Raw genomic sequence first — 14,251 nt, 5'->3', positions numbered from 1 at the left:
TTATGGAGAAGGTGATAATTGAGAAAAGACATGAAACAGATGAGAAAGTAAGTCATAAGCATATTTAAAAGGATATCATACAGAAGGAAGAAACTTTGCAAATGTTTTGAGGCATAGCATGTGTCAGGCATATTGAAGTAAATAGCAGCTTGAAGGCCGGCGTGGACAAGAATCAGGGACAGTGAAAGAGAGTGAGATGAGGTGAGTCAGAGAGCATGATCTTCAAGACCATCACGAGAAGTTTGGATTGTTTTCAGATAGGGAAGATTTTGTGCCAAAGAGTGACCCAAATATACTTCAATTCTAAAAGGAACATGACATTTGATCTGTCATAAATAAACAAAAAATCAAGCAAACATGCAAAAAATCCAAAGAGGCAAGAGAATATTTCAAGGCAAGAATTGACTGTGACTTGGATGCAGTGGTAGCAGTAGAGATGGTAAGAATTACTTGTATTCTGGGTATATTTTAAAAGTAAAGCAAACAAGATTTGTAGTTACATTGGATATTCAATAATAATAACTTTGTATACTAATGTAAAGATACAGGGGAGAAATAAATTTGAAATAGTAGAAAAAAAGATAGGTAAGAGAATCAAGTGCACAACAAAAGAGTGTTTCCTTAGATAGAATCAGATAAGTTTCATCTTTAGAAATGGATTAGAAGGAAGAAGTATGACTATTGATTGTCGTAGGCTGATAGGTGGGTTCCTGTGAATCTAAGACAGTTCTCTTTGAATGATGTCACTTTATTTGATGAAACAGGAACGATGATTACTTGAGAGTGAAAATGTGAAATTATGTGTTGTACCCTGAGAAAAGAAAAAAAGCAATGCAATAGTCTGTATTAGTCCATTCTCACACTGCTATGAAGAAATAGCTGAGACTGGGCAATTTATAAAGGAAAGAGGTTTAATTGAATAACAGTTCCACATGGCTGAGGAGTTCTCAGGATAATTACAGTCATGGCGAAGACAAAGGAGAAGCAGGCAACTTCTTCACAGGGCAGCAGTGAGTACAAGCAGGGGAAATGCCAGATGCTTATGAAACCATCAGAACTCATGAGAATCACTCACTATCATGAGAACTGCATGCTGGAAACCACCCCTATAATCCAATTGCCTCCCCCGGTCCTGTCCTCCCCACGTGGTGATTATGGGGATTATAACTCAAAATGAGATTGGGGTAGAGACACAACAAACCATATCACACTGTTTTGGTATATACTCTGGGGTTCACTGTCACATGCAAAGAAAATTTAGGACACAGACACACGCAAGGAGTCTAGGAGTGGAGGTTTAATAGGCAGAAGAGAATAGAAAGAGAAACAGCTTTCTCTATAGAGAAAGCAGTTTCCCAGCAGAAAGGAGGCAAACTCGCTGGATTTTATAATCCAGTTTGAGGAGGCAGTGTCTAATTTACGTAGGGCTTGTAGACTGGCTTGATCAGGTATGTCCTTTACATAGTGCACAGGGAAGGCTGGTCATCTCCCCAATCTTACTATACAAATGGGCTTTCCAGTTGATGGGTGCCATCTTGTCTGCTTCTTACTGTATACCTGGCTGGCAGAGAGGGGAAGATGGAGCTGCCATCTTGAACATATCTATTTCCTAGTTCCTGCTAGCATTTACCCATTCAGTCTCCCCACTTGCTTGTCTATGTTTACAGATCAACTTTGCAGGTTGCTCTTTGTTAGGTAATGATTTGGGTCTGCTTTTCAGAAAAGCCATAGTGAGGACTTGATTTCCATACACTTACTATCTGCCTAAGTAATTTCTTCTTAACTCCTGTGTCCTGTTCACAATAGCAAAGACTTGGAACCAACCCAAATGCCCATCAATGATAGATAGGATAAAGAAAATGTGGCTCATATACACCATAGAATACTGTGTAGCTATAAAAAAGGATGAGTTCACGTCTTTGCGGGGACATGGATGAGGCTGGAAACCATCATTCTCAGAAAACTAACACAGGAACAGAAAACCAAACACTGCATGTTCTCACTCATAAGTGGGAGTTGAGCAGTAAGAACACATGAACACAGGGAGGGTAACATCACACACTGGGGCCTGTCGGGGGAGCTATGGGAGGGATAACATTAGGAGAAACACCTAATGTAGATGACAGGTTGATGGGTGCAGCAAACCACCATAGCACGTTTATACCTATGTAACAAACCTACACATTCTGCACATATACCCCAAAACTTAAAGTGTAATAATAATACTAAAATATAGTTTCAAGACTTCAGAATTTGAATTGCATGTTTTGGTTCAAACATCTATTCTTTCTCCATAATATTTCTATGTCTCATGAATACTACGAAATCAGTCCTACCATGACTTCTGAAAATATATTTATTTCTTATTTAAATACAAACAATAGGATTTATGCTACAACCATTATAGAAACTATTAATATGACAAATGCCTGTGCTTTGTTGTCTACAAAAAAATGTGTTTTGCCATGGTCATGCTATATAAGGTATGGCTGTAGAGATGATTTACATAAGATATTCTGCCTAAACTTGCTGGTTGACATGAAAGGTTTTGCCTAATAAACAAATTGAAAATGCCAATAATGATTTTCAATAGATGTGAGAATAAAAAGACTAAACAAATTCAACACAGGCCAGATTTCCCCTGGGTGTTATTAACCCATAGATCAGCAGCTGAAGATAGATACAGGCCAGGCACAAGGCAGCAAATCAGTGTCATCCTAAGCATTGAAATGAACTCTAAAAGAAAAGCAAGACAGTAAATTGTGACCTTATCCCCTGGGTATTTACTATGTATGCAACTACACGCTCCAGAACTATATTACATCTATATAAAGAGCAGCCCTATGTTTGTGAAATCGTGTATGGAAAATTAGTATTTAGGAGTGGTATGAAATATTTTTCCAATCAGCACTTCCTTAACTATTATTTAAGTATACATTCTTCACAGTGAACATTTTACCTAAGCTTATAAAACAAGAGAATTTTATTACAATTTATCGCTGAGACAAATCACAAAAACACTTTCATAAAAAAAAACAAAAAACAGATGTATAGATGCTGCAGAGGCTGATGATAATACTACTTAAAACTGATGGTTCCTTTTTTTTTCCTCGTTGCACACATCATTAAAGCAGTCCTATGAACATCAGCATTATTCTTCAAGGTTTATCACCATTTTCATAGGTCAATTTAGGTTTCCTGGAAATATATTAACTTTGTAATTCAATATGAAAATCCATAGCAAGCTATTTGATTAAAATGTGTCCTATACTTCCCATATGTGTGTATTTTCTTTCTTTGAATCCCTTGAAGGAAGATTAATCTTAGAAACTTTCAAATTACTTTTAGTTTTTAAATTTTCAATTTTTTCAACCAGTTAACAAATTGGAGAAGAAAGGGGCAACATAAAGTCATTCCTTGTTAACACATACTTTACGGTGTTAACACATATTTAGAGATCATTTGAAATTTAAGTGCCCGTTTATGGTCATGAAAATTATCTCTGAACATCTGTGTTCCACACACTCGGAGACAGTGAACATGGCAGTTTCACCTGGCTGGGGTTTAGATCTTATCCATACTCTCTCAACTGAATGCCCTTTGGTGCTAGTAATGGCTTTCCAATTTGTAAAGCCCTTTGCAGACATCAGGGCTTACAGAGGAGTGAAAGAGTGAAATGCAAGTAAAGAAGCAAAATATTAGTAAGAGAGAGAACATATTGTGAACATTTAGTTCCATATTTATATTTTATTTGATACCATTTTTCTATTTCATAAGATAGCCACACAAGGCCTTACTCAAGGAGGAAAGGTGATGGTTTGGTGTTCTCCTTACTCAATTAGGACAAACATAGCAGTTTATTTCATGAGTCAACTGTGCTAGAATCACCAGGAATACTTGTTAGGATGACTATATAATGCATCTTCCAATCCAATACCCTTTTGAGAGAGAAACAGGGGGCTTTGATAATGAAGCAGGGACACCAAGCTCAAGACAGTTCTGCTTTGTTGTCACCTGAGCTAAACTGCAGATTGCTCATTCCCACTCTAGGTCAAATAAATAAAAACAAATGCTTGGTTTAAAAGAGTAGAAAGAATTTGATATTTTCAGTATTCTTTCATAAAAGGGAGATAATCTGAAGAGGAGAAGAAATAATATGAAGGAGAATTTCAAAATTATAGCAAGAGGCTAAGGGCCCTGAGGTGCCGCCCACATGGTAGGACACACCTGACAATTTTTTGCACAGTGATGTCTACTGTTACAAATTAACTTATTGCCAGTACTAACTGTAATATGTATTTCTCTTCTTTGCATCCAAATATGAACTAAAATGTTTTTCAAATAGTATATTAAGCAATATATTTTAGAGAAGTGGTACTTTAAGATAAAGAGAAAACAGGGGTAGAATCCAAAATTCAGGAAAATGGCAAAGAAAAAATAAACTTTTTGAGACAAGATGCATAGTGGAAACTGAGAATGCAAAGGAAACAGGCTATTGGAACAATATGTGTGCTCAAGAGAAATATACACCTCCTCAGTATCATCAACAGCATGGTGGGGGCAAGTGAGTTTCTCGAGTGGGAACCATTATAATAAAGGTCCACTCAAGTCTCAGGGACTTTGGTAACTTGAGTCACTTGAGTAACATTAATAATGTGAAGAACGTGCTCATGCATAAAACTTTTTTTGTGTGATTTTACAAAGGTAAATCTATTAATGGTGAGAGAGAGAGCTTAGAGCAACAGAGATTAGGACGACTAGTTAGTATGATATTGTGAAATATATATTTGATCCTCATCTTCTTGTTTACAACTTCTGAAATCTCCAGAATCTTCAAAGTGATAAGTGTCATTTGTATGCTGATGAGATGATGTATGGCTGGCAATCCCTCGATAGATTTGGAATGGGAGCTAGCCACCAGAAAAACCAAGGTGGGATTACACGGTTGGAACTTTCAGCCCTACACCCCAACTGTCAGGGAGGGGACATGGTGGTGCTGAAGGATATGTTGATCACCAATGGCCAGTGATTTAATAAATTATGCCTATGAAATGTAGCTTCCATTGAAAACCCAAAAGAATTGGGTTTGGAGAATTTCAAGATAGCTGAACGTGTGGACGTTCCTAAAGGGTGGCACACAAGGAGAATTACGGAATCTCCAAACTCCTTCCTCCATACCTTTCTGTATGCATCTCTTCATCTATACCTTCTGTAATATTCTTTATAATAAACTTGTCAAAATAAACAAGCATTTCCCTGAGTTCTGTGAGCTGCTCTTGCAAATTAATCGAACCTAAGGAAGGAACTATGGGAATCTGGATTTACAGCCAGCCTGTCAGATGCACAGGTAGAGCAACCTGGGGCTTGTGATTGACATCAGAAGTAAGGGGTAGTCTTTGGGGCTGAGCCCTCAACCTGTAGGATCTGAACCTATGCCCAGGTAGATAGTGTCAGAATTGAATTGAACTGAACTGGAGGAAACCCAGCTCATATCTGTTGCAGAACTGTTAGCTTAAGGTTAAGAGTAAACCTCTGCACACCTGGTATCAGAAGCATGTTGTGAAAGTGTACTAGGAGAAACACTTTGTTTTTCTGCACTCTGTCAGCAACTGCAGAAACATGAATGAATGGAAATAATTTACTGGGAGAGTATGACCAGAATTTATGGTAGAAATAAAAGAACTGTCACGTAAAGATTGATATGATCATCTCCACAAAATTCAAATAAAGTTATAGTACATGAAAGCTAATTAAATATGGATTAGAGAACATAGAAGGAGTCAAATAGCTATATTTTTTATATTTAAATAAACAAGCTCATGATAGTTTCGGCGATAGACAAAGATACTTAATCTCTCTGTGCCTCACTTTTCATATCAGTAATATAGTTATTTAGTTCCTATAATTATTTGTAACAGTACCTGCCTTATAGGTCATTGCATTAATCATACATCAATATCATATATATGTATACACACATATATATATTCAATATAATACCAAGCTAAATAAATACTGGCTGACTGGATGTGAAGTTAGGGTGGTTTTGTTGTTATTATTATAAAATGATGTTTTTTCTTAAATGCAATAGGGCATCACAAAGTGAATAATGCTAATTACGTACATTTATCCAGCCCTTGCTATGTGCCAAGCCCTATCTCAACATTCTGTAACTATTACCTTGGTAAAGTGTGTTCGGTGCACCCGTGACCCCAACTAATTATTTTGGAAATCAGTAAATGCTTCGGTCATAAAGAGGCCTGGGTGAATATGAATAGATGAAAACACATCCATCTGATTTCCTTAAAAAAAACAGCTACAACACACAGGGCTCCTGATAGTGCAGCAGAGGCATTTCCTAAAAGAAGCACTGTGCTTGGTGGACTCAACTGCTCTACAGAGAGCAATGCATTTCCAATAACTCAACCTCAAACATGTCTCTCCTCAGTCATCTGTCTCTTTGTGTTATCTTTCTTTTGTGTGTTTCTGAATTCTTTTTTCTTTCCGTTTTACATACGCACACACCCTTTATGCCTACAGCAAACTGTATTTCCTCACATAGGAAACCTGGCTTTAATCCTAAGCCTCTCTTAAGATATATGAGTTCTCTTAAAGTTCTAAGACACAGTAATGTCAAGCATTTGATTGTCTGAATCACCTTTATTATCCAAGGTGTGATATTATAAGGTAATTGTAATAATAAAATCCTACACCATTCTAAATCATAGCTTGCCATGTGCCATTGGAAATAATAAACAAAATAGGATACTTATTATTTCCTAAATGACTCATTGGATCAATGTTTTTAGGCCACAAAAAAAGACTGGTATAAACCTATTTAACTGTGATGCCAAATGTAAATGACTATGATAGCAGTCACTGGTGACAAATGATACTGTCAATGCAATCCATGATAATTAATTTTGTATCTGTGAATGTATATAAGTTGATATTGACCTGACTTGAATACAAAAATCCCTTCTGAATTATTCAGCTATAGTGGGAAGCAAGGCACATGAGCTACAAAAATTTGTTGATCCAAAGTATATTCTGAAATAATTACTTCAGATTTTATTGACCCCAGCCATTACTCAGTGTTCACTCTACGACTCCAACTGAAGTTTTTTCTTAGAATTCTCAATGAGGCTGCATTATTAAAACATGGCTTTAAGTTTCTTATCTTATAGGGTGATGCTATGAAAGGCATTAGTATAACAGATTAAGGAGGGCATGTCTTATAAAAGCAAATCACTAACCTTTCATGTCTACTTCTGCACTTTGTGTGCTACAATGCTCCCTAGATATTAAAAAACAGTAAATCAAATGGGCTGTTCACTGTGAGGAAAGATCAATTTTTTTTTTTTTTAGCAGATTCCCACAGATAGCCAAAGAAACTCACTCAATACATTTTTATATGAAGCTCTTAAATATCAATACGAATCGTATGTATCCAAAGGAGAGGCTAAATCAAGAAAAACGTTAAGCAATGCTGACATTTAGGAGTTTTCCTGATAACCATCACGAATAGAATTAGTCTGTTACAAAATCAGTCACAAAGAAAGCCTAAATTTAGACTTTCTAAATTAAAAAAAAAAAAATCTACTGGAATAATAAAAAATGCTAATATCATTCTTAGATGTTACATAAAGTGTACCCCATTAGAAACACCACCACCGAAAACAAAAAGACCTTTCAAATTTTCAGACACTTCCTCAGGTAGCAAATTATAGAAATGTTGTCATAATTTTCAAAAGAACTAGGAATTCTTTTGAGTTTAACATTGTAGATTGCTTCCTTTTATTTGAATATTTCAATATGCCCATTTCATTGTATCATATTTTTCTGAGAACAGATAATATTAAATCCTCTAATTCAGAGAGGGACTAAAATTCTATTCTTAGTCTCCATTATAAAAGTGAAAACTTCTATAAATCTGTTGGATCCAGGATCTTAAAATTAAATATTTTACTTTACATTTCAGATGTTAATGATTACTTTCATAGAATTAATGTAATGTTTTTATTAGCAACTTGAAATTATGTGACTGTTTCAAAGGCTCTTACATCACATTACAATTTTTAAATATCTATAAAATCTTTTAGTAGTCAATTCAACAACCATTATGATGAAACATACTGTATTTGCTACATTAAATCAACCTCTACTTTTAGAGAGGGTCATTCTCTATTCTTGAATGGTTCTTCCTAGTACATGCATACCTCATTTTATTACACTTCAATTTATTATGCTTTGAAAATATCGCATTTGTTACAAATTAAAGGTCTGTGGCATCCCGTGTCGAGAAATTCTATGAGCACCACTTTTCAACAGCATGTACCCTCTTCATGTCTCCGTTTCACATTTTAGTAATTCTTGCAAATTTTTAAAATGTTTTCAATATTATTATATGTGTTATACTGATTTGTGATCAGTGATCTTTTTCTACTATTGTAAATGTTTTGGGTTCCCCATGAACCACATCCATATTAAGATGACAAACATAATCAATAAACGTTGTGCATGTTCTGATTACTCTGCCAATCAGTTCTTCTCTCAACTCTCTCCTACTCCTTGGCCCTTGTTATTTCCTGACACAAAATTATACTGAAATTAGGCTAACTGATAACATTACAAAGATGCTTAACAGTTCAGGTGAAAGGAAGAATTGTACATCATTTACTTTAAATCAAAAGCTAAAAAAGATGAAGGTTAGTGAGGAAGTCATGTTATAAGTGAAGATAGGGTGAAAGCAAGGCTTTCAATGCCGGTAAGCCAAATTATGCATGCAAAGGAAAATTTCTTGAAGGAAATTAAAAGTGCTACGCCAATAAACACATGGATGATAAGAAAGCAAAACAGCCTTATTGCTGATGTAAATTTTTAGTGGACCAGATAGAAGATCAAAGCAGCCACAACATTCCCTTAAGCCAAAACCTAATCCAGAGCAAGTCCTTAAATCTCTTCAATTCTATGAAGACTGAGAGAGATGAAAAGTTGCAGGAGAAAAGGCTGAAGTTAGCAGAGGTTGGTTCATGAGATTTAAGGGAAAAAGCTTTGTCCATAGCATAAAATTGCAAGAGAAGCAAAAAGTGCTGATGGAGAAACTATAACAACTTGTCCTGAATACCTAACATAACTGATGAAAGTGGCTATGCTAAACAATAGACTTTTCAATGTAGAAGAAACCACCTTGTTTTAGAAGAATGTCATCTAGGACCTTCATAACTAGGGAAGAGAAATAACTGCCTGGCTTCAAAGCTTCAAAGGGAAGTCTGACTCTTGTTAGAGGCCAATGCAGCTGATGACTTTAATGTGAAGCCAATGTTCATTTACTATTCTGACAATCCTAGGCCCTTAAGAACAATGCTAAATCTACTCTGCATGTGTTCTATAAATGAAACAAAGCCTGGATGACAACACATCTGTTTACAGCATGGTTTACTGAATATTTAAGCCCACTGTTGAGACATAGTGCTTAGAATAGAATTTTTTCAAACGATTACTTTTCATTTACAATGCACCTGGTCACCAAGGGCTCTAGTGGAGATGTACAAGTAGACTAATGTTTTTGTGCCTCCTAACACATCTATTCTGCAGTCCATGAGTCAAGACATAATTTGACTTTCAGGTCTTATTATTTAATAAATATATTTTGTAAGGCTACAGCTGCCATAAACAGCAGTCACAGTGATTCCTCTGATAGACCTGAAAAATCACTTAAATCTGCAAAGTAAATTGGAAATCTCCTGGAAAGGATTCATTTTCCTAGATGCTTAAAAACATTTGTGTGATTCATTTAAGAAGGACAAGTATCAACATTAACAGGAGCTTAGAAAAAGAGGATTCCAAACCCCATGGTTGACTTTGAGAAGTTTAAGACTTGAACCGAGGAAGTAACTACAGATCCGGTAAAAATGTCAAGGGAACTAGAATTAGAAGTGGAATCTGAAGATGTGACTGAACTACTACATCCTCGTGGTAAAACTTGAACAGATGAGGAGTTGCTTCTTACAAATAACCTAAATAAGTGGTTTCTTTGGAGATGAAATTTATTCCTAGGAAAAAAGCTATGAACATTATCAAAACGACAACAAAAATTACATAATTTGGGCCACGTCCTTTAAATATGGCTTTCCCAGGTGAGCGCGACAATGTGAGGAGCGGGGAGGAGCGTGTGTGGTGTGTGGCCACCACCTGGGCAAGAGAACCGCAAACCATGAGTTGAGTAAATTCTGGAGGGATCCTGCCTCCATTGGAGCCTTTGCAGTCAGGCGGCTGTGAACTGTGAGCTAGAGTGAAGCAGAAATCTAGGAAGATGAGCTCCAAGATGGTCATAAGTGAACCAGGACTGAATTAGAATATTTTCCTCAAAAATGGCCTTAAGACATTTTTCTCTTGAGAAAGTTATAAAGATCATTCCATGGCCCCAAGTTTAAAAGAACTATGTGTTTTATCAAACAGCGAGCAGAGGAGTTATGTGGACTTGTTGATTAAATATGCAAAGATCCCTGCAAATTTCAAAGCTGTTGGAATAAATACAAATGACTTCTTGCACTCTTCCGATATGAAAAAAAAAAAAAAAAAATGTGAATGAAGAAGTGACTGGGTTCCTAAAGTTTTTCCAGAATTCTGCCAGGAAATGTGCACAGGACTATAATATGCTTTCCGGTGATGTTTGCCTCTTCACAGAGAAAATTTCAAGAGCTTGCATTGAACAAGTGGAAAATGTACCTAGAATTCCATACTCTCCACGAGGTCACCAGCTTAATGGTATTCTTCCTATTCAAAATAGAGATGGAATTAAAGTCAGAAAAACTCTTCCTGCATTGGGCAAGGTAAAATATGTGAAAACAGTATTTCCCTCAATGCCTATAAAGTTGCAGCTCTCAAAAGATGATATATCTACCATTGAATTGCCAGAACGAACAGCTGAAACTATGCATTATGATATTAGAAAAGATCCAAATGCAGAGAAGCTTGTTTCAAGACATCACCCTCAGCTAGCTCTAACTAGTCAATCATTATTTACCTTATTAAATAATCATGGACAAATGTACAAACAACAGTGAGAACATCCAGTATTGATTCAAGTAATACCTGTTGCAGGTTCAAAACTAGTTAAAGTAATATATATTAATTCACCACTTCCCCGAAATAAAATAACTATGAGAGAGAGAAATCAAATCTGTCATGAAGTTCCATTAAAATTTATGATACCCCAAAACACATCTGTTCCAGTATCTGCAGTCTTTATGGACAAACCTGAAGAGTTTGTGTCTGAAATGGACAAGTCCCGTGAAGTCAATGAGTGCTGAAACATTGAGACTCTTGAAAACTTGTATCTGGATTTTGACGATGACGTCACAGAACTTGAAACTTTTGGAGTAACCACCACCAAAGCATCAAAGTCACCAATTCCAGCAAGAGCTTCCACAGTACCTAACATGGCAGATGCTCCTGCAGCCCCCAAAGCAGTAACTACATTTGTGGCACCAAGTGCACCAGACATTACTGTTAATTCTAGAAGTTTATCTCAGATTCTGATGAAACAATTGCAAAAGGAGAAACAATTGGTCACTGGTATGGATGGTGGCCCTGAAGAGTGCAAAAATAAGGATAATCTGGGATTTGAATCATCTGGTGATAAGGTATCAAATTCTGACAAGTCTTTGAAGCAAGATAGTGACTTGAAAACATCTGATGCCCTACAGTTAGAAAATTCTTAGGAAATTGAAACTTCTAATAAAAATGATACAACTGTAGACATGGTACATGCTGATGGTGAAAGACCCAATGTTCTGGAAAACCTGGACAACTCAAAGGAAAAGACTGTTAGATCAGAAGCAGCTAAAACTGAAGATACAGTTCTCTTCAACTGTGATACAGATGAGGAGTGTTTAATCATTGATACGGAGTGTAAAAATAATAGTGATGGAAAGACAGATGTTGTGGGTTCTAAGTTAAGTTCTAGACCAGTTAGTCCAAATTCTTCCTCAGGACAGGCTTCTGTAGGAAACCAGACATACTGCTTGTAGGCCTACAGAGTCATGTGTTTTGTAAAAAGAACTTATCAAATGAGTATATAAAACATATGATCCAGTTGGAGAAATTTTTAAAATGCAGGATAAGCTCTTAAAGCCAATTTCCAGAAAAGTACCCCAATTGTCCTTAATGAATTTAGAAAATTCTAAACAGTCTTCTGTTTCTTAGCAATTGTCTGTTCCTTCAGATAGCTCTAGTTGACTGAAATCTGGTTGGCCTTCTGCATTTCAGAAGCCCAAAGGACGATTGCCCTATGAACTTCAGGACTATGTTGAAGATACATAGGAATACCTAGTTCCTCAAGAAGGAAGTTTGTTTATAATTTATTTAGCCTGCAAGACCTGTTGTTTCTCATGTTGCCACAGTGTCCAGAGGATAGAGACAAGACCATGTTCTAAAAAAAAACAGAAGAAAATCAGAAGACAATTTCCATTTTATGTACTATCTAAAGTAGAGTATCAAGCTTGTTATGGAGTTGAAACTCTGATTGAAAGTGAACTTTGTCACTTATGGACTGAAAGTTTATTGCATTCCAGCAGCTCATTTTATGTTGGGCATATCAGTGCTTTTACTTCAAAGCTTTTTCTACTGGAATAAATTACCTCAGAAGAATTAAAAGAAAAGCTTTCAGCATTCAGGATTTCCAATTTATTTAACCTCCTCCAACACATTCTAAAGAAATTAAGTAGCTTGCAGGAGAGTTTCTACTAGTTATCTCATGCAGCAGAAGATTCTTCACTCCTGATCTATAAGGTCTGTGATGGAAAAGTTACTAGGACAGCATACAATTTGTATAAAACCCGTTGTGGCCTTCCTGATGTATCTTCCGGTCTCTTAGGTCCCTGGGTCCCATTAGATCCCAGCCTGTTATTACCATATCATATCCATCATGGAAGAATACCTTGTACTTTTCCACCTAAATCACTGGATATCACAACACAACGAAAGTTGGTGGAACCAGAATGCCTATACGCAGCCACAGGATTCCAGTTTCCATAGAAGCCAAAAGCAGTTGCTTGCCTGCTCAGCAAGCTGAAACTGAAGGAGTACTTCCAAATAAAAGAAAAATAACTTGAGGACTGAACCATGGAAAATTAAATTAAAAAATAGTTATAGCAATGTTTAATGTAGAAAAGTTTGAGGGAAAAATACGACTAACAGATCAGTAGGTAAGAGGAACATTTTTCCTGTAGTATCCTGAAGAGTTCTTAGAGTGCCTAGAAAAAATATGTTGGCTGTGTGAAGGAATGCTTCAACTAAAATGGAATGTTATGCTTTTCACCCTTAAAGTCCGAGGAGGATCTTGATATGTTTTAACATTACCATGGCAGGGAAATATATAAAGAAGAAAATATTTTACATTAAACCTTTCCTAAAATTATGAATAGAAAATAATTTGCCCTTTTTTATCAAGAACAACACTGTTCTGATAGACTGACTCTGTTGAGACTGACTCAAAAAGTTAAATATTGCCAATGTTGAAGATAATTATGAGCATTGCAAACCTTGTTTCTGACCCATTTTGACGGTGTCTATATACTCCTTTAAAATGATGAATGCTGCAAGTTAAAATTACATAACTTAGTTAAGAAAGCAGTGGAAGGGTTTCAGAAGATTGACTCCAATTTTGAAAGACGTTTTACTGTGGGCGAAATGCTACCAAACATCATTGCATGCTACAGAGAAACCTTTCAAGAAAGGAAAAGTCAATTGATGAGGCAAACTTTATAGTTGTTCTCTTTTAAGAAATCGCTACAGCCACCACGACCTTTAGCAACACCATCCTAATCTATAAGCAGCCATCAGCATTGAGGGAAGATCTTCCACCACCTAAGACTTTCCACTATGACTCACTGAAGGCTCAGGTGATCATTAGCATTTTTTTTAATAAGAAAATATTTTTAAATTAAGATACATGCATTGTTTTTTATACTGTGTGCTGTTGAACACAGAATAGGCTACAATATTGTATAAACATAATTTTCATATGTCCTGGGAAATGAAGAAAAATTGTGTGACTTGCTTTATCGCAATATTTACTTTTTTGAGGTGATCTGGAAGTGAACTCACAATATCTCCAAGGTATGCCTGTGTTTACTACTATTAATATTCCATACGAAAGAAGGTATGAATACCTCAGTGTTTAATTCCTTGAAATTATGAAGGAAAACACTTTACCATGTGTACGTTATCATCCCTAGTCTTATTT

General features: G+C 36.1%; 1 pseudogene; it reads left to right on the top strand.

Moving 5' to 3' along the window:
• The first annotated feature begins 10,315 nt into the window (after positions 1-10,315).
• LOC108526896 (little elongation complex subunit 2 pseudogene) lies at positions 10,316-13,118 on the top strand (annotated as a pseudogene).
• The last annotated feature ends 1,133 nt before the right edge of the window (positions 13,119-14,251 follow it).

The sequence above is a fragment of the Rhinopithecus bieti genome, unplaced genomic scaffold (assembly GCF_001698545.2).
Source record: "Rhinopithecus bieti isolate Rb0 unplaced genomic scaffold, ASM169854v2 scaffold_4598, whole genome shotgun sequence".
NCBI classification, from domain to species: Eukaryota; Metazoa; Chordata; class Mammalia; order Primates; family Cercopithecidae; genus Rhinopithecus; species Rhinopithecus bieti.
This window is presented reverse-complemented; position numbering and strand designations above follow the sequence as displayed.